This window comes from Papio anubis, chromosome 18 (genome assembly GCF_008728515.1).
Source record: "Papio anubis isolate 15944 chromosome 18, Panubis1.0, whole genome shotgun sequence".
NCBI classification, from domain to species: Eukaryota; Metazoa; Chordata; class Mammalia; order Primates; family Cercopithecidae; genus Papio; species Papio anubis.
Genome location: NC_044993.1, coordinates 10,230,693 through 10,257,723, shown reverse-complemented (window position 1 = coordinate 10,257,723; position 27,031 = coordinate 10,230,693). Strand labels below are relative to the sequence as shown.

The 27,031-nt window shown below is 42.2% G+C and overlaps 2 long non-coding RNA genes across 7 annotated transcripts in view; one reads left to right on the top strand and one right to left on the bottom strand.

Annotated features, from left to right (window-relative positions):
* Nucleotides 1-14,295, bottom strand: part of LOC103880567 — a 95,194-nt gene extending 80,899 nt beyond the window's left edge. Inside the window, exons 1-3 of one of the 5 annotated variants that reach the window (XR_004179721.1) lie at nt 13,715-14,295; nt 12,825-12,903; nt 1,793-1,860 (exon numbers count right to left, since the gene is read on the bottom strand). This is a non-coding gene — a long non-coding RNA (uncharacterized LOC103880567). The remainder of the gene's footprint in view (nt 1-1,792; nt 1,861-12,824; nt 12,904-13,714) is intronic. The other 4 variants (XR_004179723.1, XR_641672.4, XR_002519316.2 and 1 more) reach the window with 4 other exon arrangements.
* Nucleotides 14,261-27,031, top strand: part of LOC103880566 — a 76,130-nt gene continuing 63,359 nt past the window's right edge. For both annotated transcript variants that reach the window (XR_002519318.2, XR_002519317.2), the window contains exon 1: nt 14,261-14,350. This is a non-coding gene — a long non-coding RNA (uncharacterized LOC103880566). The remainder of the gene's footprint in view (nt 14,351-27,031) is intronic.

The following is a 27,031-nucleotide window of genomic DNA, read 5'->3' as shown; positions in this document are numbered from 1 at the left end:
ATGTAAACAGAGATGAGGCTTTGAAATCAGGGAAACCTACGCTGCAATCCCATGGAAACAAGACGGTAGTAAAGCAGAGTTGGCTGCATGGAAGAAGAGTTTCTCAAGGAGAGTCACAGTTTCCAAAAACACCCTCTCCTTTTGCTTTCTACCACAAATCCATTTTTTAAAAACCCTGTCTATTGTTGCATCATGTAAAGACAGTCAAACAATATCACAAAATTCTTCCTAGGATTTCCTTTGCATATTTTGGGTTTCTTTCCAAAAGGCTAGTAAAGCTTTATGGCACACGATTTAGGAGGTTTCTCCTAGACCAGGCTCAGGCTGGTTACAGAGGTTTCTAGATGAAGTGAGAGCAATTATTCTCCAAGTAGCTGAAACTGAAGTTCAAGGGAAGATCCTATGGTCTCTTGGTAGGAGAGATGGCACAGATATTGAAGATGCTATATATAGAAAATCATCACCAATAATATCAAAAAGCCCAAAGCATTCAAGCAGGAAAGCCATATCAAATGTCACAAGAGAGAATGTTCCAGGCTTGAGAGGTTGATTTGCAATTGGACTTCTCACACAGGCAACTTGATGGAGCACTTTCCTGGGGTATGTTTATCTGGACCAACACAGGGAAGGCTGCTGGTCTAAGTTAGATCACACGTGCAGAGGCCTTGCAATGTACATATGAGGGGGAGGTGGGGAACCACGGGATGGGTAAATCAAGTGAAGACAGGGCCAATGGCCACAGTGGGTCACTACCGAGCAGGGTAACCACTTGTTGAAGCCACCAGACTTGAGCAATAGTGGTGTATATGTGTCAGGACTAAAACTGCCTTTTAAGTCCTTGCCTAGGTCTTGTCAAAGCTGGAAGCTCTATCATTTCAGATCTGCAAGCAGTTTTCTGCTAAAAACTACCCCTTTGAAAACATAGTACCCTATTTTCTTGTCTGAGAAACATTACCTGGATGGGCCCTTTGGTGGCGCACATAGAAAAAACCAGCATTGTCCAGGGTCCTTGGGGAAAACCTATAAGGCGCCATGAAACCGAATACACATTTTTAGAAGAAGTTTGGTAACTTAAAATGGAATGTTTGACTGAGCCATAGCTCTGTTTTCATTGTCAATATTTTGTGGTGGAACAGAAGTGGCTTTTTTTTTTTTTTTTTTTTTTCCCACTGAGATTCCATTTGCCCTGTGCCTGTGAACCTGGGCTGGTCCTTGGTGGTATTAGTGTGTTTCTGTTATAATGTGTAAGCAGAAGATGGCTGGTGAATACTCCTGTCATCTTGAAAAGGCATGGTGAAAAACAGAAAGTAGACCATCCTGGGTGAAGACCACCCTAAACCATTGTGTTGATAATCTATGGGCAGAGTTCTTGAACATTTAGTGGCTCAGCTTGGAGAACTGCCTGGATGTCACACAACTACATTCTGATCACCTATTTAGCGTTATGTGTGTATGTGTGGGTGGTGGGTGTGGGCGATGGGGGAGGAGATGTGTTTTCTTGAAGACAATGGAATTCCCCATTGTCTATCACTCAGGATTGAGGTCAATACTAGGACAGAGATAGAAAGCGGTCTTAAACATGATGCAGGAAGCACAGTTTCTGCCCTCTGCATCCCATGGTGAGTAGGCATGGACTCTGGGACTAAGATATGCTTGAGATTATTGCCTAGAGAGAGAAGCTGCTCTCCCTGCATGGAGAAGTTTAGAATGCACACAGTGAGGCAGCTCTGTGAAGACCTCATGAGGAAGTGGGGGTCTAGGCCTAGGGTGGGGGTGTTCTAAACAGACTCACCGTTAGTTGCAAAAATTGATAGATTCTTGTTTCCTTTCATTTACAGCCCCAGATACAGTCAAATATTCCTTAAAAAAAAAAAAAAAACTCAACCAAGCAACATCAACAACAAAGTTCTAACTTTATGTAGAGGAGGCTTTGAAGGGAAGGGAGAGAAGGGAGGGCAACTCCCCAAACCTGACCCCTGAGTTCAGCCTCGTGGGACGAGCACCCACCTGAGGAGGGTGAGCAGAGGTCTCAGCAGAGTGCAAGAGAAAGGAGGACAGGGCAGGAGCCACACAGATGCCAGAGAAGGTTTAGGGCACCGCCACTCTCGACACACTAAGGAAGAGAGAGAAAATGGCAAGCGTGGGGAGCTACAGCAGCCGAGCAGGTGAGGTGTTGTCATTCACATCCAATGTCTAGCTTGGTGACCTCATTTGGACTTCTAAGTTGCTGCAGTTAATGCAATATACAAATTACAGCAACAACCATTGTGATGATGTAAAATAATGATATGATAACAGTAATACCATGATTGCCGTCTTTCAAACAAAAAACAAAAGACGTACTGCTCATAAAATCTTGAACAATTGTAAAATGCTTTTCTCACTCTTCCCCTCCTATCTTTCTGAGCTGACTGTTCCCTATAAATGAGTCATTTCAATAGGAATGTTAATGTATTTGACATGTGTCAACATCACCCTGAAAAAAAGAAGATGTTGGACTGTTTTACTGGCACACACAGTGCAAAGAGAACTGACAGTGTGTGTTTGTCTGGGCCTTACACTTATGAGGCATATACAAATCTAGCATCTCATGGAATCCTTCTGTCAGCCCAGGAATCCCCTCACCACCTACGTTCCCGCTGTCTCTCCTTCGAGTTACAAATGTGCTCTTCATAGACTTGGTGTTCTTTCTTCAGAAACATTGATGGAGACTTTACTGTATGCACTAGGTATTGACAATATGAGAATAAAGTATCTACCACAACATGTGAAGATAGTAATATAGAGACAATACACGCTAATGGACTTGAAAATGTACTCTGCTTGGCTGGGCGCGGTGGCTCACGCCTGTTGTCCCAGCACTTTGGGAGGCCAAGACGGGTGGACCACGAGGTCAGGAGTTCAAGACCAGCCTGGCCAAGATAGTGAAATCATGTCTCTACTAAAAATACAAAAATTAGCCAGGCGTGGTAGCTGGCTCCTGTAATCTCAGCCACTCAGGGGGCTGAGGCAGGAGAATTGCTTGAACTCGGGAGGTGGAGGTTGCAGTGAGCCAAGATCATGCCATTGCACTCCAGCCTGGGCCACAGAGTGAGACTCCATCTCAAAAAAAAAAAAAAAAAAAAAAAAAAAAAGAAATATACTTTGCTCTTAGGTAACTTTGCTTTTAGGTAACAAGTATAAAATTTACATATAATGGCATTGGTCACATATGTGTGCTGGCTGTATACTGACTATTTTTAGACCTATTTCTTGGGAATACTGAATCCTGCAAACCATATTTCCCCCATTCCTTTAGGAACGGGCTCCTGATTGGCTTTAGCCAATGGGAGCCAATGGTTAGAGTGGGAAGCGAGAGAAAGAGAGTGGCCAGGGTATTTTCCCTTTTCTTGTTATGCTCTGATCAGCATCTCCAGCAAATGCTTGTCTCTCCTCCAGAATTCCAGCTCCACCCAGAAAGCCTCTGTCATCCATGCTGCTGCCACACAGCTCCGGCTTTTGAGTTTTGAGAAAGCCACATCCTTTTGTCTCTCCAGCCCTAGAAGAATCTAGTTGCTGCAAACCTGTGGGTTGCTTCCTCATACCCTTTAATGTCTTTGTACCTTATGATATGGTTTCCCATATTGAATGTTTGCCATTGAGCTCTTAGGCTTTGATTTTTCTTTCTGGCTGGAACATAACTGATCTAGAACATCTAGAACATTCCAAACAGCAATACACATGCAGGAGTGAAACGTCAGTGTGCTGTTATCTAACCGGCTGGTGCCTCTTCAGTTTGTTTCTTGCTGGCCTGAAAAATATTCTGAAAATTGCATGGACCTATAGGTATTGTTTCACTCAAGCCTTCTGGGTGTGAGTTTTCTAATAATATTGTTGGCATATGTATGAATGATTCTTGATATAAACAACAACAACAAAAATAAACTGGGGGATATACAGTCTGAAGGTTGGAGGTAGCTGAGAAAAAGTTTTCCAGATGATTCTGAACTTTGGTGGGGAGAAGCTTGTTGAAACCAAAAAGAGATGGCAAATCTCAGCAGAGTAATTGGCTTCTCTCTTAGATCACCCCATGGGCTTTATCCAGCTGGGGTATTTTTTCTTCTTTCATAAAACAGGCTATTTTGCTCCCAAGTCACATGGAAGCTTGGTTAAGATGCTTGGATTTCATGTTCCCTTGTTCACCAGACTTGCTATATTTGAAAGAGAATTTGGTCTTGTCCTTGAGGACTTGGCTAAAGAAGATACGAGGCCTGGCTTTTCTGGAACTTCCAGACAAGTTGCACAAAGGCAGTAATGACTCCCAGGTTGAAAGGATAGGAGGCTGCAGGTCTCAGTGTGATTGCGCTGGGTGACCGGGACACACACACACACACGGTCTACTGTATCCAAAGAAACAGTAAGGTGAAATCAATCAAGGCTCCATGGTGAAGACTTGAGTTTCTCAGGTGCTAGCAGGAGTGAGACAGACTCAAACTTGGCCAAGAAAATTAGCAATGGGCGTACCTCATAAAACATTTAAGTTCAGGCTCATCTCAATTAAGCCTCCCAGAGCCTCAGGTGTTTGTCCAAAGCTTACCTGGGCCTGAACTCCTGGAACCAAGCAAGTTTGCTGGGGCCTGCAAGAACATGCTTCCCCATGAGAAATTTGGCAGTAGGAACCCCCTGTCCTCATTCTCATACCCAGTCTAAAAAGAACCATGTGAAAACTATGAAAAGTAGGTTTCAAACATTTCTAAGCTATGAAAAATCTGGATTTAATTTTAACCAGCTATATCCAAGTCTGGTGTAAAAACTCAAAAGTTATCTCTCTGTCCCAGGTGAAGCTGTTACTTCTACAATATGGAATCATAATCTCTCCATTAGACAAACAATCAGTGATGGGCATTGCCTAAAATGTTGTCCACTCTTTCCTGAACTCTGGGCTGAAAACTGGATTGGTGTAAGCTAGATTTGGGGGTCAGATCCGGTCAAATGAAGTTAGTTTCCTCTTACTTCCTACAGTCATTAAAAGCCTTTATCTAAGGTTTTTAGTAACAATGATAATGACAATAATAATTGACATTAATGGAACCCTTACTCTATGCTGGGCATCATGCTAAGCATTTTACAAGTGATTATCTCGTTTTATCCTTACAGCTACACTATGCGTGGGTACTGTGATTATCTACCTACATGGTAGAGACAAGAGATACAGGTTCTGGGAGGCTATATTACTTGTCTGAATTCACTCAGTTATTAAATGGCAGGAATTAAACTTGGGTCTGTGGTTCCAGAGCTCATGCTTCTAAGCACTTTGCTGGGTGAGTCTCTGCTGAGATACTCTTCATGAGAAGGAACACAGCTATCTAAATAAATTATTCTGTTAATAAGATAATGGGCATGAAAATGCTGTGAGAACTGCAAAGTCTCTTAAAGGTTAAGAATTAATTATTACAAGGAAATTCTATAGTGTGGGAGGAACACCAGAAAAAGGAAACTGGAAAGGATATTGATCATGAAATTAAAAGACTCATATCTCAGAAGCCTATCAGTGTAATGATTATGAATTTGTAAAACTTAAGTATTCAAGGCCTGGAAGGAAGAAATATGGTGAAACAAGGAAAAAGATTAATTTGTGGGGAGGTATGAAAATGAGGATAAATCTTTCTTTCTTTGATTCTGATTTCAGTGAGATCATTTGTACAAATCTTAAAACCAAAGCACAGACTGTACGAATCCATGTTGAACACTGGACTTTCAGGACTACTGTACGGCTAACCACAGCCCTGCAAGGCCAGGCTCAGCATGTCACAGTTTCGCCACTGAACAGGAGTCTTCGGAAACATCGCAAACACTACATGGAAAAAGACTATATTCTTTCTGCAAGGCCACTCTCTTAGACATCACCCTAACAAAAAGAATTATGGGTTGGAAGAGGAGAAAGGATGCAAAGTTTGTGCCTTGACCTAAAAAAGGTCATAAAGCACCTCTACTGATTCTTGGAAACATTAGCTGCAGTGGATCTCAAATTCTACTGTGCATAAGAATGACCTGGTGACCCTCTAAAAGTGTAGATTTTCTGGTCTCACCCCTAGACCATGTGACTCAGATGTCCAGTGAGGCCAGGAACTCCTCATTGTTAACCTGTGCCCTATTTTAACAAGCCCTGCTGGGAGTTGGGATGTTGGTGGTCTGCACACCACACTGAAATAGAGGAATTCCCTACTCAAAGACCCCTTTATGTCCTGATTACCATCTGCAATGAGATTATAGAATCATTAAATCACGATTAAGCCAATGTGGAGACTGATATTTGTTGTATGAAACTATTACTGATTGGGTTTGTTCTTAGAAAACTAGACTTCCAGGGCCGGGTGCGGTGGCTCAAGCCTGTAATCCCAGCACTTTGGGAGGCCGAGACGGGCGGATCACGAGGTCAGGAGATCGAGACCATCCTGGCTAACACGGTGAAACCCCATCTCTACTAAAAAATACAAAAAACTAGCCAGGCGAGGTGGCGGGCGCCTGTAGTCCCAGCTACTCGGGAGGCTGAGGCAGGAGAATGGCGTAAACCCGGGAGGCGGAACTTGCAGTGAGCTGAGATCCAGCCACTGCACTCCAGCCTGGGCGACACAGCGAGACTCCGTCTCAAAAAAAAAAAAAAAAGAAAAGAAAACTAGACTTCCAGAACCGTGGCCAGGGTGAATTTGGGGCAGACCCTATACCCAGCCCTATGCAAGAACTTTTATCTATAATCTCATTTCATACTTAAAATAACTTAGGGAGATTAGTGTTACTTTGCAGGTGAGGGAACTAAGGATTAGGACAGCAGTTTAAATACCTTCAATGAAGTCACATGGCTAAGAAGTACTGAAATCAGGATTCTAAATCAACATATATATTTGACCCTTTTCAGTATACCATGCAACATCTAAACTCCTGTCTTCAAGCAAAACGTGTCATGGGTCGATTGTGATTGAAGCAACCGTAATTCAGGGGAGAGCTTGGACATTACGGATGAATTGATTAAATTCACATTGCCGCAGTCCGCCCTCGGTATCTACTGCTCTTACACTGGGAATTTATATCCTAAGGACTTAATCTTTTTCCAAGTGGAATCCCAGGGTTCAGAGCCTCTACTCTGGGGTCATCCATGCTATCTTTCTACTGCTGGTAGCCTCTTCCTCTTCTTCCCCATTTGGAACTGAAACTGATGGCTGTCATTGACCAGCCCCCACGACAAAGGATAAGCTTAATATATCCTGTATGCTGGTCTTGACTTTGTCATGATTATAAAAATGGGGAAAGCTTACCCTTTCTGCAATTATAATTATTCTTTCAAAATATTTTAAGAATATTTAATTTTTATGATGACAAAAAGGGCAAACAGTGAAATATAGCAAATAAACCACTAAATACATAGTATGTCAAGTAGTAAACATTGGTGTGGAGAGGAATAAGCAGGGCAAGAAAGATAAGGAGGGGAGAAAAACTAATGTGTATGTAATATATATATATATATTAGTTATACACGGATATGTATCAATCCATATTAATATGTAGATACTCTGGAAAACACTGAACACCTTTTAAAAATATTACTCCTAGTTCTACTACATAGAGATAACCACTGTTAACAGTTTGGTCTATCTCCTTTTGGGTTTTTTTTCTCTATATTAAATTGGGATTACATCCAATTCGCTTTCATAAGGTAAGATGCATTTTTTACTTAGCATGTCATAATCATTCTCCCATGTCATTAATATTGCTTTGAAAACATGATTTTATATTTAAAGGTTTGCTAAGTACCATTGTAGGAAGGCACTGAAATTGATTAAGTCATTTCCTCTGTTATTGGACATTTAGATTATTTCTCATTTTTTCACCCACATAAATATCCCACGGATGTACTTTCTTACGTATAAATCTTTATGTGTATATCTAAACATTTTCTTGGAATAAATCTGTGTTTTTGAGTTTGTACCCCCAGGTTCTTGATGTTAGTTGCCCAGTTGTCCCCTAGAAACAGGGTGAAAACTCTGCCATTCAGTGATCTTGCCACTCCAGGGCCAGCAGATCCTTTTATAAGCTCTCCAAAGAGTTCTGTTCTGGGCTTTCATTGAACTGATCCAATCTGGTCTAGTTCTCCCAGGTCCAAGAATACTTACATGCCACTTCCCAGAGTGATGCTCCCAATGACCCTTCCCATCCACACCCTGGAGTGGAATATCTCTTCCCACAGGGGTGCCTTTCCTAGACACTGGAGGGGCAACCTTCGTCCCTTCCCCTGTGTTTTGCTTGAGTGAGTCATAATCTATTCCTGGCCTCTCAGAGCCCCCCTCCAGGATGCTGTAATCACAGCACTAACCTGTGTTCACATTTCCCATTATTGAGCAGAAATTCCCCTGTGCCTCCACACAGCCTGGCTGCTTCCTAATGACCCCAGCTCCCAACTTCTAATGGCCCCATCCTCATTTCTCCCAAGAGCCAGCTCTTTCTGCTAGTGTTTTAAGAATCCTGATCCAGACGAAAATCCTCCCATGATGTCCATCTGGTCAAATTGAAGGTGATGTAAGCAATGAGACAGAGAGACGGGTGTGTCTGCATCGATAGGACAGAGGAACCTCCCAGGACTATCCATCTTCTGTCTCCTCCAGTGACATCCAACTGCTCTTCTCCTAGTCTGGGATTTGGGGATGACAGACAACATCCCTAATTGCCAGTGCCACACTATAGAGACGGGGTGGGTGCTGGGCTCTGAGCATAGCCCCCGCTTCCAGCCCTCGTAACGACCTCCTGGAGATGCTGCTTCTTTCTTAGTGCGCAAATCCTACTCAGAAAGTGGATGTTCCCCTTTGCACTTAATCATGTGGGAGATTTAACCCTTGGAGGAAATGGTAGCAGGGACAGCAGAGACTTTTGTGGATGTGGATCTGTTCCAGGGTTGGAGCTGTTTGTTCTGTCTCAAGGAGAAGGCCCTCATCCACTCTTGACCTCAACTGCAGTTTCCTCAAAATGGATAAAATGCTGTGCTGATGTAGAGAACGGTGATCAGAAGTGATTACAAAGCATGCCGCAAGCACAAACATAATGATTATTTTAAAAAAGGAAAATGTTATCAGCACTGGACAATGCAAGCATCTCCTCTATTTTTTTTTGGTTCCTATGAAGCCACCTGGGGATCAAGTTTTCCATTTCTCCCTTCCTTGATTAGGGTGGGATAAGGTTCACATGCTTCCATGACCAACTGCCAAGTACATGGGTTTTATGTTAGGCACCTATTTCTGGGAAGAGATGGGTAGATGGTCAGGGAGAGAAAGTAGAAAAAATGGTTTTCAGTTGCAAACTCAAGAAGTTACCTCTGAACTTCGATGTAATAGTTAACCAGTAATTAAATCATTAAAACAAAAATAGCCTTCTCTCCAAATCCCCAAGGAATTGCTAAAGAGTAAACTAGAGCTCTTGTAATGACAGTAACACAAAACGGCAGCAGGACACTCCAGAGAGATGCGGGTCGGGAAAGCTGCCTGCTGAAACTCCTGGTCACCTGGATGTTGAGCTGCTTCTAGCACTCCTGCCTCAATCAGGTTTAAGGAGAAAGTCATGTGTTAGCTCAAAAAATCTGATGATGTTCTCACTTGGTTCCAGGAATTCTGATAGAGCCTGGAGGTTCGGAGGTGAGTAAGCTAGAGAAAGTTCCTCGTTTCATGGAAATTTCGTTCTAACGGAGTAAAGGAAGATCATCAACTGGTAAACAAGCCAACAGACACCATAATCTCACAGCCTGATAGCTACTTGAAAAAAATTAATAAAGGTCATAAAATGTCAACGTTGTTAGCAAAGGACTGAGAGTATAAGTCTGCTTCTCTGCCTTCCATTCCATTCTCAGGAACCAAAGACAAATTTTTGAAGGGAAAATGTGATTATGCATAATCACTGGACTTTGGCATTTCATTACTGGCCCTTTAAATATCATCTTCTTTTCTCCACGAAACTGCGCATATCGTAAAAGTGGAGACAGGGCCGCTTTTTCACATCACCCCCTCACTGTTGCACATAGTCGGAGCGCAGTAAATATTTGTTGGATGGATGGATGAATTAAAAGAGGATCTATTTGGTAGTGGTGGAAGGGACTGCTGTGACTGATACTTAAGACAGGTGCGAGCCAGTTGGTGTCTATCGAGGGAGCACCCAACTGGAGAAGCAACATGAAGCAGAACATAGGTTGCCTGTGGAGTTAGGAAACTGACTCTAGGTTTGGCTCATCATTGGCTCCAAATACGTCAACTTCACGGCCCTTTCTGCTGCAACCCCGGCATAGGAGTGTGGATAGGTAAACCTCAGAGCAGCAATTTGATGGTATTAGGTCTAGAAGGATTTCCATTGTTAGGCCATTGAGAAGAACGGTCAATTCAATGACTTCATATTGCCATTTAGAATCCCAAGAATGCAGGAGAGATTGTAGGGTCAAGAGGAGATGAACCTAGCCCTCAGGGGTTCTTAAACACTTAGATTATGGTGTTTATGAAGCTACTCTAAGTTCTTCCTTTATTTGCAGAATTGGCATAATCACCAAGTAATGAGCTTTGCTGTTAGTACACCTGATTCTGTTTATGCCCATTACCTTTGCTTAAACATTATATCCACATCATTCCTAAAACGGTTATGTTTCCTGTTTAAGCCAATTGGAAGTCTGAAGGCTAAAAGCTTGTTTGAAAAATCAAAGATCTGAAAGTCAAACTGGCTTCATCAGTGAATTTCCTAAGAGAAGAGAGATTCAACTTCAGGCTGGACATGTCAAGGATGTTAAAGATCAAACACTGGCAAATAATTGAAAAAAAAATGTCTGTATGAAATGCTGCCTGAACCTGACATTTTGTGAGCCTGTGACACAAAACATTCATTTGGTGAGCTGTCAAAGAAGACTTTATCCTCATGCATCCATGACAAATACTTGGGATGAGGATCCAGGGGATTTTCTAGTCCTTGGTTTTCTCATCTGTGAAAAGGGGTTGAAAAATCCTATCTTCCAGAATTGTTGTAAGGCTTCCAAGGAGTAATACTTAGGAAATACCAGGTTCCTAGTCAGCACTTAATAAATCTCAGTTAAATTTGAATCTGAACTCTTTCAATACAGGGGCACCGAAAGTTTAGCATTTCTCAATAATATAAGCTACCCTGAGCCAAGGCAAAAATCAGTAGGACTCCAACGTTCCCACTCCCTGATTATGGAAGCAGTGAAAAATGTGTTGATTTTATCCTTTTGGTGAGTTGTACACCCACCTAGTAAGACCAGGCCTAAACATATGGTCCCAATTTCTTGTCTCAAGGGAAAGACCAGTATTCTTAGAGAAGCTAATTTTTACCAGTCTCTGTAAAAAGCAATTTCCCATCCATGGAAAGTGGATTGGCCTGAACAGGCTCTGTTAACTGTGCTCAAGGCAGATGCCAAGCCCAGCAGAGGGCATTTGGCTGTGCTAGCTCTACTTCTAGCCACTCTCGTCTCCAACCTCTACCCTCTGTCTATCTATGAGACCTCACAGGTCTGTTCCTCTATGAAGCCTGTCTTGATCGCTCTAACTGGGTTTAAGTCCCGTTAGCACAGGTTGTCACTGTGTCATGAACATACATCCTTGCGGTAGTGTTAAGTTTGGATTTGTGAAGGTTTGGGTAATACTATTTCTCCCACTTGACTGTAAGCCCCGTCTGTGTTGGCTCCCTCTATCCCAGTGCCTAGCAGAGGGGCAGAACACACTCCACAGGAATACTTGCGGAAAGGAGAAAGAATGCTTGAGAGGCTGTTGGCTGAAAAGAAAACTGAAAGCAGGAGAGACCAACCATCGTGTGGATAGGCGTCTCACCGCACCGGGCAAAGCCGGGCAAACAGAGGGAGTGGAGGGCTACAACAGGAGGGATTTAGGACAGTGTTCGGGAAGAAAGCTGCTTTGCAAACATCCTTTACAATTCAGGGCTGCCTCAAGAGTTACAGTGGGATCCTAGGGAAAACAGCCAGCAATTATATCAGCCTCTGCAAACACAATAATCTGCTTTGCTCCAATCCCGATTTTTATTTTCCATAGGTTTTAAAGAAAAGTTAGAAGATAAACTTTACGGAGAAAGATTATAAGCAGGGTTCTGGCTAGGCTTTTTAAGCTAGGGGGATTTAAGGAAAGGAGACAGCACTATCTCTCTGAGACCAAGTGAGTCTCTGGGGATGGGTGGAGCCGAAAACCTCTCACTTGCTGGGCGATACTGTCTTGTGTTGACGTTCAAAAACATCCCCTTTAAGTTATCAAAAGAACCATCTCTTAGGTGCTGTCTGTTAGGGTAGGAGGTGGGCATGCCTAGGTCTTCTCCTGCTTCGAAGGAAAGAAGGAAGCTAGCTGGGGCCTTTCTGCTGAGCGTGTTAGACAACAGCACAGTGAGTACAGACACGTTTCCCTTGAATGCCAGGCTCAGAGCAAGGGTGAGGGTGGCACACAGGCATCTGCTAAGCAGAAAAAAGTCATGCCAGCAGGGGCTTCTTCACCAGCCAACCCTGCTCCTAGCTGGCAGGCCACTTCCCAGGCAGTTTCCAAACAAAAAAAACAGAAGAGATTTCATTTCTCACTTCAATTATTATTATTATTATTTTGGCTTCTGCATTCCCAGTCCCTACATTCTGAATAAACAACCTTTTGTTGTAAATGGATAACCTGTAAGCCATAGGCACTCAGGGAGGGCAGAGAAGCTAGCTAAGGTGTGGGGAGGGGGAGGGGAAATCTGTGCTCCAGGACTGGGCCTGCCTACTGTGTTGTTATGTGACTGGGCTACATGTGTCTCCACGTCTGTCTCTGCGTCCTCACCTGGAAAGAGGGATAATTTTGCATGCCATCTTGACAGCCACAGTGGTGAAGCCATACAAGATGAATTAGAAGAAGGCACCTTGAAAAAAAGAAAAAAGAAAACTGTGTAAGAAAAAAAAAACCCACACACTTTGTTAAATATGCTCCACTTGATAATTCTTCATAAAATTAGAATCACAGTGACTTCCAGTATGCAGTTGAGTTTACATGAAGTCTGAAGTCACTTGTTAAAGAAATGCTTTTACAGGCTTGCTTCACCGGGCAGAGAACTGGCTCTACTGTCTCACAGATGTGGGACGTGACCAGCTTCGATCAGAGTGGCCTTGATCCAGTTCACTTTTCCTCTGTGAGTTGTAGTTCCCACATTAGTTGAGGAGAGGCTACTAAGGTGGATGTGTGTTGCAGGATGAAGATAAAATGTTCCCCAAAGATACAGAACACATATCTTTTCTACTCATTCCTGGATTCTTGAGGAAGATCCAGTTAAAATGCAAGTGTTAAATACAGTGATGGGGCCGGATGGGCCTAGGGTGATAAACATGCTTATTCTGAGAATTGGTAGTTATGCATAGGACTGTATGGGGCTGGCGTAGCCCCAGCGGCATAGGTTCTACTGAGACCTATCCCCAGATGGGAGCCATAAGCACATGGGCAATTGTACAGCCATGCAACCACACCAGTAAGTGGGTAGAACCAAGAGCTCCAAAGCTACACAGACAGGTTCCATTCCTGCTTCTGCCTCCCCTGCTCAGTGCCTCTGTTCACCCATGGGCACACCAAGCTCTAAATAGGATGAAGCATGGCAACTACTCAACACAGTATCTGGTACAGAGTAAGCCCTCGGAAATCATAGTATTATTATTAACAATAGTATTATCAATCCGAAGTACCTGGGGCTGCATATATCTCAGTTCTCTTTTCCTCCTGGGCAATTTCCATTTTCTAAACCGAGGTCCTGCTTTTTCAGCAAGGAAACTGCTAAATGCTCCCGCATCAGCGTGTGCGTCTGTGTGTGTGTGTGTGTGTGTGTGTGTGTGTGTGTGTGTGTGTGTAGGGGCAAGGGGCTCAAGTGTTGGAAGTGGCCCAGCGCGCGTGTGTGTGTGTGTGTAGGGGCTGGGGGCTTAAGTGTTGCAGGTGGTGAAACGTGTGTGTGTGTGTCTCTCTAAGGGCTGGGGGCTCAAGTGTTAGAAGTGGTTCAGCGCGTGTGTGTGTGTGTGTTTAAGTGCGTATATGGGTGTGTGTAAGGGCTGGGGGCTCAGGCACTGGAGGTGGCTCCGCGTGTGTGTGTGTGTGTGTTCAGGGGCTGTGGTCTCACCTGTCTGAGGTGGCCCAGAGGCCGGTTACAGACTGGGAGGGAGGGCAGAGGCAAGAGAGTCAGCGGGTGCTCTCGCGAGAGTTCACCGAGTTGGTAAAGTTATTAAAACACAAAATACACATTCGCACCAGGAAAAAAAACAACCCCCCGCTCGTCCCGCCCTGTCCCTCCAGGCTGCGCAACGCTTGAGGGCGATGGGAGCGCCAGACAGGTAGGTCGAGCCTAGCACGTGAACCTTCCACCGGCCCGAGCTCCGGGGCGCCGCGCCCCCAGCCCCGCCCCGCCTTAAAAAAAAAAAAAAAAAAAAAAGAAGAAGAAGAAGAGAAAAAGCCGCAGGGAGAGTCGCGGAGGCCGCGGCGTCCCGGGCTCCATCCGCGACCTAGAAGAGGAGGAGCCCAGACGCCCCTCGCGCGTCATTGGTCCATCCGCCTAGCAACAGCTGCGGCCAGACCAATGGGAGCCGCGAAGCGGCCGGCCCCGCTCCAGAAACATGGAGCGGAGACGTTCGCTGTCCCAGCCAGGAAAACAAACCAGTGGACCCTTCACATCCCAGCGCTGACTTTTCTTTCTTACCCTGCCTACCCTCCCCCTTTCCCTTTGCAACTTGTCACCAAGTTTAGTCCCCAATGCATGCTTTAGTCCCCAAATTCTGACGCGGACGGAGGGCCTTTTCAGAAGGTCATCTCTTCCCACTCAAGGGGGAAGTCTCCTTAGAGTCAAAAGAACGGACAGTTTGAAAAACATTTGTCAGGTTTTCGAATCTCTCTTGGTCTTCAATTACAATAGCTTCACTTTTAATATATAGTGTGTTTTCTGCAAGATCTGTGCCCAAAAAGAAGGGCGATTTGAAACACTTATGTACCGGGCTTTGACCTCGATTTTTGTTTGTTTTCTGTGCTTTATTGCATTTAATCCTCGAATTAACCGTAATTCGGAGAGTGGATTGCCATGTCTCCGTTTAATAGATGGGAAGTTGAAGTTCAAAATGGTGAGTGGAAGTGTCGGAGAAATTGTGGTGGTTAGTACATGGTTCGACAGGATTCAAAGCCAAGCCAGTCTGATTCCCAAGACACTCTGTTTTCCTGATGCCAGGTACCTCTGCAAGCACTTTTCAGAACTGGCCATAAAGAAATTCTCTGACCTGCCTTGTTTGATTGTACGTCCTGCCCTATACTGGAGAGGAAGAAATGTTACATAGAGAAGCTAATAAAAATTTGGACAGGCCGTGCTGGGTTTTCTGCCCCAGTCTCTTGCTCTTTGATCAGACTGTTCTTTGTCCAACCCTATTTCTCCCTGGCTATCCGTGCTTCATCAAACCTAAGCATAAAAATATACCCTGGGTATCTATTCTTACCCTGGGTCTTTGGGTCTTCATTTTGAGGGCTCCCATGTCACATAAAGCTATGATTAAGTAGATTTGTTATGGCTTTTCTTCTGTTAATGTATTGTCAATTCATTCAGCAGACTCAGATTAGAAACTTCAGGGGGAAAGTTTGAACTTTCCTAAGGAAATGGTGCATATTGCAAAAATCGAATCCAGACTCTCTGTGTGTTATTCTCAAACTCCAGCTGGCTTTGTGGGTGTGTGACCAGCCCAAATGCACAGGTCTTGTACTTAGAAGGTCTTACACTTGGTTTACTGCTCTGCTGTTGCTGTTTTGAAATTCTTAATACGATTTGAAGAAGAGGCCCCGTGTTTTCATTTTGCACTGGGCCGGCAAATTATGTAGCTGCCCCTATGAATACAGCTTATTTAAATGTCCCAGAGGAATCTCACGTTTTGAGAATGTAGAACCTCAAGGAAAGGAGGAAGGTTGTAAGCTGGCCGCCCCCACCCACCTCACACACACACTTAGACTTCAGCACACACCCTGCAGTTAGTCAGTTTTATGACACTATAACTGTAATTTGAATCCCCAGTCTATTAAATGGGAGTGTATATATTTATGGCGGTGTTTATGTGTGTATGTGTGCATGCACACGTGCGTGTGAGAACTCAGAGAGGGAATAGAGGTTTGGGGCATTTACAACGCACAGATACAGCCCTGGTTATTGACTCTATCCTTTCCCTTTGGAGACATTACAGGGGATTTGGACAGGCCCTGCTTTTATGAAATACACTCTTAGGAGATTTTGGAGTGCCTGTAAACACTGGACTGTGAGTGAGGTTGGTGTGATGCCGGCTGTCCCTGAAGGGAACAAGCCTTGAATACACTTCCACTGGGCCTGGCAGAAAAGCCACATGTTCTTGCATCTGTGTTACCCTGAAATCCAAATTGTCTTTTCTAGTAAAGGTAGGCCTAGTTTTTATTCTCTGGATTGTGCTGATCTAATTCTCGTAGTTAAGAGATGAAATGATCAGTAAATCACCAATGGCATGAAAGTCTAAAATAAATGAGAAGAAAGCCGGAGTGTTTCCCTGACATTTAGTTTACCAACAAAAATAATCACACTCTGTGGCAGGTGTAAGGGACTCTAAGATGGCTTTGAAACCGTCTCCAAATTTTGGAGCACTTTATTTGGTGTCAAGGGAAACTGAGGCCCTGAGAAATAGGCTGTTACTGCAGGTTACACAGCTAGGCGGTAGTGATATGTGGGTTAGAATCCACTTTGCCTGACTTCTGACCCAGGACTCTTTCTTGCTTTTCTGTAGGAACAGAAAAATACCATAAAACATTACGTAATCAGTTCCTGTGAAGAGAGGTTATTGACTTAATAAATAACCACATGGGGTCACAAGGGAGGGTTATCAGTGGTTGCTGTTTGCTCCTGTTTCGTCTATATCATCTCTTTTAAGAGAATATTCTGGATAATATTGAGAGAATGTAGACAGTATTGTTTCCATTTAACAGATGAGGAAAGTGAGGCACAAAGTCGTGGAGTAACTTGCATAGGGTCCCTCAGCTTGTTAATGGATTAGCCAAGATGTAAACTCTGTTATTCTTCATTCCTAAATAGCAACATTAAACCATTCAAATTATCATGGAGCCATGCTAGTCCATTTTAATGACAATATAGGCCTAGTTTTTATTCTAGGCCTACCAAACAGAATTTAACTATCATGGTCATCATTAAGCTCACTTTGGGTCACTAATTGCTCTTAATTCAGTTTAGTCTCAAGTTTTTTGGGGGCTTTATGGTGATGATGTGTTACTCCCCTTTGACATTGCAGATCAGTTTAAAGTGTATTTGATGTCGACTAAAAATCTCAGTCTAGCCAAAATATAAGTCTAATGATTTGCTTGGTGTTTCAGAAAAAAAAACAATGATTAGCAAGTGACTTTGTTGATTAAACCATTTGGTTCTAGGTGAAACTGGCAAATGTCACCTGGGGTTTGTTGCAGAATCTCTGAGGTCTCAAAGCAGATCTGCTGATTCACAATCCCTACGGTGGTACTCACACTGGGCTGCACACGGGAATCACCTGGGGAGCATTAAAACTCCTGATGTTTGAATCCCACAACCTGAATTTCTGATGGAGTTGGTCTGAAAGACAGCTTGGTCATCAGGAGTTTTAAAAGCTCCCCCGTTGAATCTAATGTGCAACCGAAGTTGCGATCCATAGGAGGAACTTGGGAAGCTGTGTGTTTAGTAAGCATCCCAGGTGATGGTTCCAATCAGAGGAGTTTGGAAACACTCCTGCAACTTACATGCTCTGTACAAACCAGGAGCAAGCACTCTGACGGGTTATTTAAGAAAAGTTTGTGGGAGAGAAGCCAGAGACAGCCTAGAGATCGCCTACAACCAGGCTCACCTGGCATAATTTGTGTATTTTTCTAGGAATTAGAGTTTTGAGTGATGAATTGAAGAGAGAAAGAAAGAACCAGTCGGAACCTTGAAACCACTTCCCATTAATTCTATCATACTCTTATGCAGTCACCCCTTCATCCTCCCAGTCTATATTTATTGGTCATCTATTATATACTATGAATCACTTTAGTAAAGGGCTAGGAACCCAGTGATGAAAAATCATATAGATACCTGGGATCTTGTAATATTTAAAATGCTTTTGGCTGGCTTAAATGACTGAGGAAAGTCTCGACTGAATTAAAATAAAACAAGCAGGATAGTATATTTGCATCCTGGCCCTTTTCATCATACTTATTCTTTCTCAGAGAAAGCTTACATATAATGGCAGCAAAATCCATTGAAATCCTGATTTAGAAACACTTAGCAACCCTTGTCAACAATAAGTCCCATGATATTTTTAGCATCTCATCAGAATTAAAACAAATAAACAAACAAACAAGCAAGCAAAATCTCTGCACAATGGAGCAATCTTGGAGAGGGAAAATTATAGCTTACTGATCAAGTTTTAGGGACGGATTTCTAACCGTGAAACCATAGGCGGTAAAAGTACACGGATTGCAGCCACTCCTGGGCAAAGAGAAGTGAACCAGATTTGGAAGGCAGTATTCCATCCTGAGTAAAGGAAAGAAGAGCGCTTTTCTTCCTCCCTTCTTATCCACTCTTCTTTCCCTGAAAGATTTCAGATTCCGATATTCATTTTCTAGTGTATACGTATTAAGTGTCCAGTTCATACTAAGACAGTCTTTTTTTTCGAGATGAAGTTTCACTCTTGTTGTCCAGGCTGGAGTGCAGTGGTACCATCTGGACTCACTGCAATTGCTCCTCCTGGGTTCAAGTGATTCTTGGACCTCAGCCTCCTGAGTAGCTGGGATTATCAGGAGCCTGCCACCACACCCGGCTAATTTTTGTATTTTTAGTAGAGACGGGGTTTCACCATGTTGACCAAGCTGATCTCAAACTCCTGACCTCAGGTGATCCACCTGCCTCGGCCTCTCAAAGTGCCGGGATTGCTGGTGTCAGCCACTGCGCCCAGCCATACTAAGACACTTTCAACCTTAGCATGTCCAGTGCTCAAATCCTGTCTGGTGGTGCTTTTATACCTGGCTTCGAAGAAGTATTGAATAGCAGGAGGTACATAATCTAAGTGATAATTTTTATTTGCATTTGTAAGAGATTACTGGTCTAAGTTTTTATATTCCTGTGATTTAGTGCAGGGGAAGAACAAGGCAAAAACTAAACCTTTTATTGAACTCCAGTAAGACCTCTTCCACCCCTGCTGTCTGGAATAGCTTGGGACGGGGCACGTGTTCTGTTCCAAGGAGAGTCTGGCGTTTTCTTTTATGTAAGTGTCTTATAGGAACAGATCTGCCTGCTCCGCGTCTTGGAATGATAAGCAGGTATGAACAAGTCTGGTGGCCCCAGGACATGTGCATACCTACATGACACTGAATGTCCTCAGCAAACCTGGGTGTTTTTGCAGTTCCCTGTGTTTCAGAGCCTATGAACTATGTAGGGGTGTCCAAATCAGCAAGCATCATCCCAGTGCCCGAAAAGATGTTCTGTTTCTAGGAAAAAGCTGAAAAACTCCTCATTCAGATTAAGAAGGAGAGAGATTGAGAGGGAGGGTCTATTGGAGGCGGTATTTCTAATGCCGACTTGTTTCTCCTGGAATCTTTGTTGGAGTTTTGTGGTCCAAAACCCAAAGTGATATCTAGGTTATAGGTTAAACTCAGGAGCTACATTTTATTGTGGATGCATGGACAAGGAGGTGCTAGAAGTCAAACATCACCGTATTCAACCATACTATTAGAATTGCATCTCATTCCTCACTGAAACCCCTTCATGGGAGAACATTTGTTCTAACAGTCATTTATTTAAAAGGAAACATTCTGGTCTTTAAGGAGAAAAGGTATTGAATACTTTAAAATTTCCACTCAAGTGCATTTACCAAAATTCCTATTTTATATATGTGTGTGTGTGTATATGTGTGTACGTCTGCATATTTATATACACACATATGAATACATATTCATATATACAAAATTCATATTTATATATAAATGAATAAATTCAGCCTTTTATTTTCTCCATATCTGAAATTAAGTAAAGATGTTCTAATTTACAAAATAATATTAGTCATCATAAATTGAGCTTTCGCACCTTATGATCTTTGCAAATGATCTTTGGATGTTCTAATTTCTTTCTTATTCCCCCTTTCTCATTCATCTCTTCCCAGCCAGCTCCCTCCATCTCCTCTTCCAACCCTTTCCTGCCTCTCTCTGCCCACACAGACTTGAAGAACCAGTTTCTCTCCTTGCCTTTACTCCAAAGCCATAAACTTAAAATAAAACACATGGCCCAGAACAGGGTGCTGTCTTCAGTTTCCTTTTGCCTTCTCCTGATACTTTGTTAGTTTTGGAATCTGCCCTGCAAACTCCAAGGGCACACTTTCTAGGTATGGAGAAAACAGGGTGTTTCCTGCTCCCCCCACACCTCAGCAGAATCTTGCTGAGTGTGTGGGATGCACCAACTCAGTGGTGCAAGATTTGATTGGAAGCAGCTGACGAGCCCCAGCCATCTGGTGAGTGTGCTCACCAAACAGCTTGTCCCTTGTGGTTGCTTAAGAAAAATATTTGTAGTCTCTGGGTCACACTGCTTCTCTTTTGTTCTCCTAAATGCTGAATTTAGGCTTGCCTTTATCCCAGTAGGATGAGACAAGGCAAATAGAAAGAGGGCTGCAAGCTCATGGGAGAGACTCTGGGACTGTGCACCCCTGCGACCTCATATCTCAACATTGACCTTCTAGACCCTTCCGTTTCGTGCACGTGGGGATTGATAATCCCCTTCCTGCCCTTCGCAGATCATTCTCTTGAGGCCTTTTATAAGGCAGAGCTTTGGTGTTACCTTGTAGTAGGGCCACCTCCGTGTTCTTTTTCAGGAGACTTTAAGCTCCCTGAAGGCAGGCACGTGCTCCGATCAGAGCCTGGCACAGGGTAACCACTTAATACATATTTTTAGGATACTTCAATGCATAAGTAAGTGTTGCCTCTTTCCTCAGCCTCTCCAACCTACTTAAAAGTGGAGAAGGGAGGTTTGATCAAAGGACACAGACTTGATTTTGGAAGCCATGGATTCACTACATCCCCAGCATTGTCCTTAGAGAACCCCCTTCTTCAGAAGGTACCAAGATTCACTCTGGGGACTTCCAATATCAAAGATACCCTTAGATTATGGATGCTCCTACTGGCCAGATGGGCTCCAGTCTCAGGGAGTGAACATGCAAAAGAACTCTCCTCCTTAACATTTGCCTGGTTGGAGACCCCCTTTAACCTGGTCATACTAGTGAGAGTTTGGCATGTGGGCAGTAAGGCAGGCTTCTATTTGTTATATGCATTCTTAAAGTTTATTAGAAATTTATTTTTATAATTTTTATTAATAAACTAAGAACAGTTTTAGATTTACAGAAAAATTGGGCAGATAGTAGTGAGTTCCCATATTACCCCTTTCCCGCCCCCTGCATACAGTTTTCATTATTAATATCTTACATTAATGGGGTGCATCTGTTACAATCAGCAAACTAATATCAATACATTGTGATTAACTAAAGTCCCTAATTTATTCAGATTTCCATGTTTTTTCCCCTAATATCCCTTCTCTATTCCAGGATCCAATCCAAGAGTCTACATTCCAGTCAGTTGCTATATCTCCTTAGACTACTCTGAGCTGGGACAGGTTCTCAGACTTTCCTTGGTTTTGATGACATTGGCAGTTTTGTGAAATACTGGCCAGTAATTATCTAAATGCCCCACCGTTGGAATTTTTTCTAATGACTTTCTCATGATTGGACTGCATTTAAGGGATCTTGGGAGAAAGACCCCAGAGGTAAAGGGCCCTTCTCATCACACCACATCAAGGGCACATACTATCAACATGATTCGAAGTTGTTGCCATTGACCTTGATTACCGGGCCAAAGTATTGTTTGCCACGTTTTCCCACTGTACGGTAACACTTGTCCCCTACCTTCTATACTGTACTCTTTGGAAGAGAGTCACTGTAGCATATGTGTTTTTGTTCTCCAGTGTGAGTACAATGATGTCATTTCTTGAGGGTGTGTATTGCAATAGTTTTATGTGGTCTTCTATATGTATGTCTCCCTATACAGATAATGGATTCTCTATGTGTTTTTGATGTTAGGTTGGTGCAAAAGTAATTGCAGTTTTTGCCATTAAAAGCAATGCTTTGCAAATTTTATAAAATACAGAGTTATGAGCAATACTAGTTTGTGTGTATGTGTGTGTGTGTGTGTATTGTGAGGTCAAAATTACATGCAAAAACTTAATAGATTTATTTCTGTTACATTAAAAAAAAAAAAGGGTATGGTTACCCTGTATGTACCTAATTCTTTTAGAGTATATTTAGCTAAGAAAAGGATGGCTATGTTGACAAGAGTGATGTAATAATGATAGCAACCTCTGACATTTATCAGGTGCTTAGTAGGACCAGTCCTGTGCCAAAGATTTTACCTGCATCTTATTTGATCTTATATCAACCTTTGAGGTAGCTGAATGGCTTTGGATCATCCACTTAACTGCTCTAGTCTTCCATTTCCTCATTAGCTATAGGGAAATTAGAGAAATATCTACCTTATGAAATTATTATGTGGAATGAATGGGATTGTATATGTGTGAGTCTCAGATAACTTAATAACCAGCCCAAGGTCACTCAGCTAATAAATGGGAGAACTGTGGCTCAAATCCAAGTGCAAATCATTCCATATCCATGTTCGTGAGCACCCTACTGTATGCTGTATGTCCTCCTGGATAAAGTACCATCTCTTTTGAGTTATTCTGGAAAAGGAAGGAGTAGGAAAGGATGAGACTGGGGACCCAAGGATGCAGTTTTCTGTTTTTTCCTATCACCACATAATTTTGGGGTAGGGTTGGCCATGAATCAGAAGCATCTGTTGAATACGTTTTTCATGAACTGTCCTTTTTTTCCTCTTCTCAGAAGAACATCCTAGCACATCCCAAGACCATGACCTTAAAGCTGCTTTATTTTATTCCCTCCTAAAAGCTGAATTCGTGGAATCTTCTGAGTGAACACTCATCTCCTTCCTCCTTTGTTTGGCAAGTTATTGGTCAGTCTTCAAAGAGCCCATCTTCCTTGAAAGTATGATATGCCTCTGTCACTAGTTTGATTTGGAGAATTGCAACCACTAGGCATGAAGCTTAGATGTGCCCTGAAGTTGAAATGATCTCAAAAAATTCCAAGATAGGTGTGTAAACTGCCACCACCCCTGTGGGTTTATGATGTTGACTTGTTTTAATTGTATGAAACTCCCCAGAGACAGGGAAGGAAATCATCCTTCACCTTCCGTTGCTGAAAAGCATGCTGCAGAGAAAAATGGTGATTCTTAGCAAAGATGCTAGGGACAAAATTTCTCCTTGGAAACCCCGAGAAGCAGAAGTTCTTTCTCTTTCTCGGCAATCTCAAGGTAGCTTGAGTTGTAAATACAAACTGGTTGTAACTGTCCTCCTGAGTGGCCTTGCAACCCATGACCAGAACTGGTCAAAGATTTTTATTTCACCTAACCACAGGGAGGAACATGAAGGCACGGCCACTAGGTGTTTAATCAGCAGGTGAAGTCAAGCCTTTTATTCTTTGTATACTGCAGTCAATAGAAAGTTACTGCTTAATTAACCCCTTTGAATGAATACCTGATAATTAATAAACCCATAAAGTATACCCTAAGGCTTTAAGTTGAAGAAGGCTCCCCTCTTCAAGTGGAAAAGAGAAGAAAAAAAAATCATGCTGAACTAATGGGAAAAAGTTCCAGTAGAAGGCAAAGCAATTAGGATTAGTGAATTCCATTTCATTTAAAGTTCCAAGATAGAGGAGCCATTTATCTAACAAATTAATAATGGGAGTGACTTGCCTAATATAGTAACAAGTCCTTATATTTTATTAGTGGAAATCCAAACCAAGTAATTTAATGATAGACAAGCTTCCACATATATAATTTTTTGTTAGGCTTTTTAAAAAAAAAATGTCGCCGTACTCAGATAGTTTTAGATTTATGCATCGCTTCTAAATTAGTCCCCACTTCAGTTTGGAATGATACATTTAATATTATGACTCTGTAGAAAAAATCAATTTTTTTTAGTGTTTTCTTTCATTTTAAAGAGCTTCGTCATCTGGCTAATTGTGTCGCTGTAAAAAAATAGAAGAGTTGAGGAGGTGGTTCATGTTTCCCAAGTATCATTAAATTTGCCGTGTGTTACAAATGGGGACTACTGGGGGCCTGTTGAACGCGGGAGCTGTGGGATAGAGCAGAAGGGAAGGTATTAATGTAGGGCCACTAAACAAATCTCTCTTTCTAAATTGAGAGAATATATGAGATATATCCTGAAAAATGTTTGCAGTAGCAATAGTGTGACCGAGATCCACTGTGGTCTTGAGTTCTCGTGGAGCCTCTTGGATTTGCCTGAGACCCAAGGCAGGTGAGAAAGCCCTGAGACTTCTGCCCCTCTGATCTCCCCAGATAAGGAGGAATTTATTAATCATCCAGCAGGTATTTACTGTGCCCCTGCTGTATGTCAGATATTTGATGCTAGTCCTTGCCTTACCCTCAAACCAATGGGGGAGCAGCTACAATAGCCTCACTTGGCCTCTGCTCTCAAAGTTTGCCTCTGCATTAAATTCCTAGAGAGGAATATGCTTCAGTGTGAGGAAGGGCAAGAGCACTAGTTGAGGGACATATAGTTCAAAAAAATCAAAGATTTTGGAGAAAAGCACAATGGCACCCAAATTCCATCAGCCATGACCTTGCGCAGGGCTGAGCCTCAGCTTCTATAACCTGTAAATCAGATATTTGCCACATAGGCTAGTTATTGTGTTGTACATAAATGTCTGATATATGGTGAACACTTAGAAGTCCTGGAGAATAAAATGAGACTACAGTGAAAATGTATTTTGAGAGTCAAAAAAATACAGTATCAATTTAAGATACTAAAAATTTTAGCAAATGGTGGGAGAAATATATTACTTGAAAGACAGTTGAGATATATTTATTTATTTGCTAGCTATCTATTTTGATGCCTCTCTCCTTTGATTTTCCCAGTGACTAATAGCCTTTTTCAATTGCTTCTTTTCCACTTTCACTTGCTTTACATATGCAAAATCTTAGAGGAGTCCCAAAGTTTGTAAATACCACCACCACCAACAATAATAATAACAGCTCAGCAGCACTAAGACTAAATACCATACCAGGCACCCTGTATGGCTCTTCCTAAAATAGTTCTGACAACCCTAAAAGAGCAATATTATTTAGCCCATTTTAGAGATGAAGAAACTAAGGCTCTGTCTTTCTAATATAATCTATTACAAAGACTTTTATTAGTAATAGTGAACATTTATAGAGTATTTAAGACTATATGACAGGCAGTTGATATTGTCATCTTGTTTATTTCTCATTTATTCATTCAACAAATATTTACTGAATACTAGGTAGTCATAGTGGCTCAATCAGTATAGACTGGTCAACAGGAGAGAACTCATAAACCCAGTCAGGAGATAGTATAGAATAACACTATGAGGTAGGTGCTATTGTTATCTTTAGTTTATGTCCAAGAAAAATGAAGATATGATTCAAATCCAGATACTTCACTTTTAACCATGACACTATATTGCTTTTGAGAAAATTGCTTGGGATCAAGAGAACTGCGACCCTGGGGATGTTATGGTTGAGATGAGCCATCCTCCTCCGAGTCTATAAGAGAATTGGGTCTAGATAGTCAGTGTGACTGCAGATCATCCTTTGCCTTCTCATGAGGGGGACCAAGGCTCTGAGGCAGCAGCCCTAGTTCCTCCATTTGCCACTAATTACCATGTAACCTTGGTAAGTCCCTCAGTTTTGCTGTGCTTCCCTCATCAGCCAAATGGGGATAGCCACACCTGACTTAGAAGAAGTCCTGGAGAATAAAACGAGACTGTAGTGAAAATGTATTTTCAAAGTCAAAAAACACAGTATCGATTTAAAATACCAGTAATTTTAGCAAATGATGGGAGAAATATATTGCTTGGAAGACAGCTGAGATGCTTTTATTTATTTGCTAGTTACTCTATTTTGATGTGTCTCTTTTTTGATTTTGCCCATGACTATTGATGACACATATATAAAAGAAAAATGCTCACTGAAATGGAAAATAGAGACTTTAAACATGAAAGTTCAAGATAGATCAGATTGATTGTATTCAATTTTTTTTTTTTTTTTTGCCTACTTCTGTTAGCAATAACTGGTCCTGTACTGCTAAATATCTAGTTGAAAATATCTTAGCAGACACATTCTACCTCTACCTAATAAATGAGACTTCCTATATAGACTGTCTGATAGTTGTACAAAGGAATCAAATGCACATATCTAACCATACACAGGTACTCAAAGATCAATTGTATTCAATAATATAATGGATGTGTTTTTCATCTTTAAAATTCCTGCAAGAGTAGTTATTCTTCACAGATTAAATTAGCAAAGTAGGAACAGATGAAGTCAATTGTCAATTGTTCAAATGCAGGTACATATTATAGAGACAGATCACAACCTTGGGGGCTGCTAATGTGAGAAGATAAATCCCTCCTCATAAAATGAGTATTAGTAGCAATCTGCACCAATGCATTTAATTTCTCATATCCTTGTAAATCTTCAGAGCTCGAATGAGGTGCTTACTTCCTATTACTTCACTCAGATCAGAAGGTTTAGAATCATCCTAAAAATCTCTTTTTATTTTTTCAAACCTGCTTCATTTCATTCTCAAGAACACTGTAGCATCAACATTAAACAGAGCTAGTTAACGGGGGTTTTAAGAAAATTAAAGGTGCGGCCAAGTCTAGACATCCCAAAATAAGTGGATGGGGGGTACATGATTTTGGTCCAGTTATTTCGGCCACCTTCTTAATGGACAATTTGGATCGCTGCACAGTCAATCCACTTAATTGCATCTGTGTTGGCCATTAAAACAAATTGAATGCGCTATGGCCAATTTGGTCATGTCATAAAGAAATGGCCTATAGGGCCCATGGAGA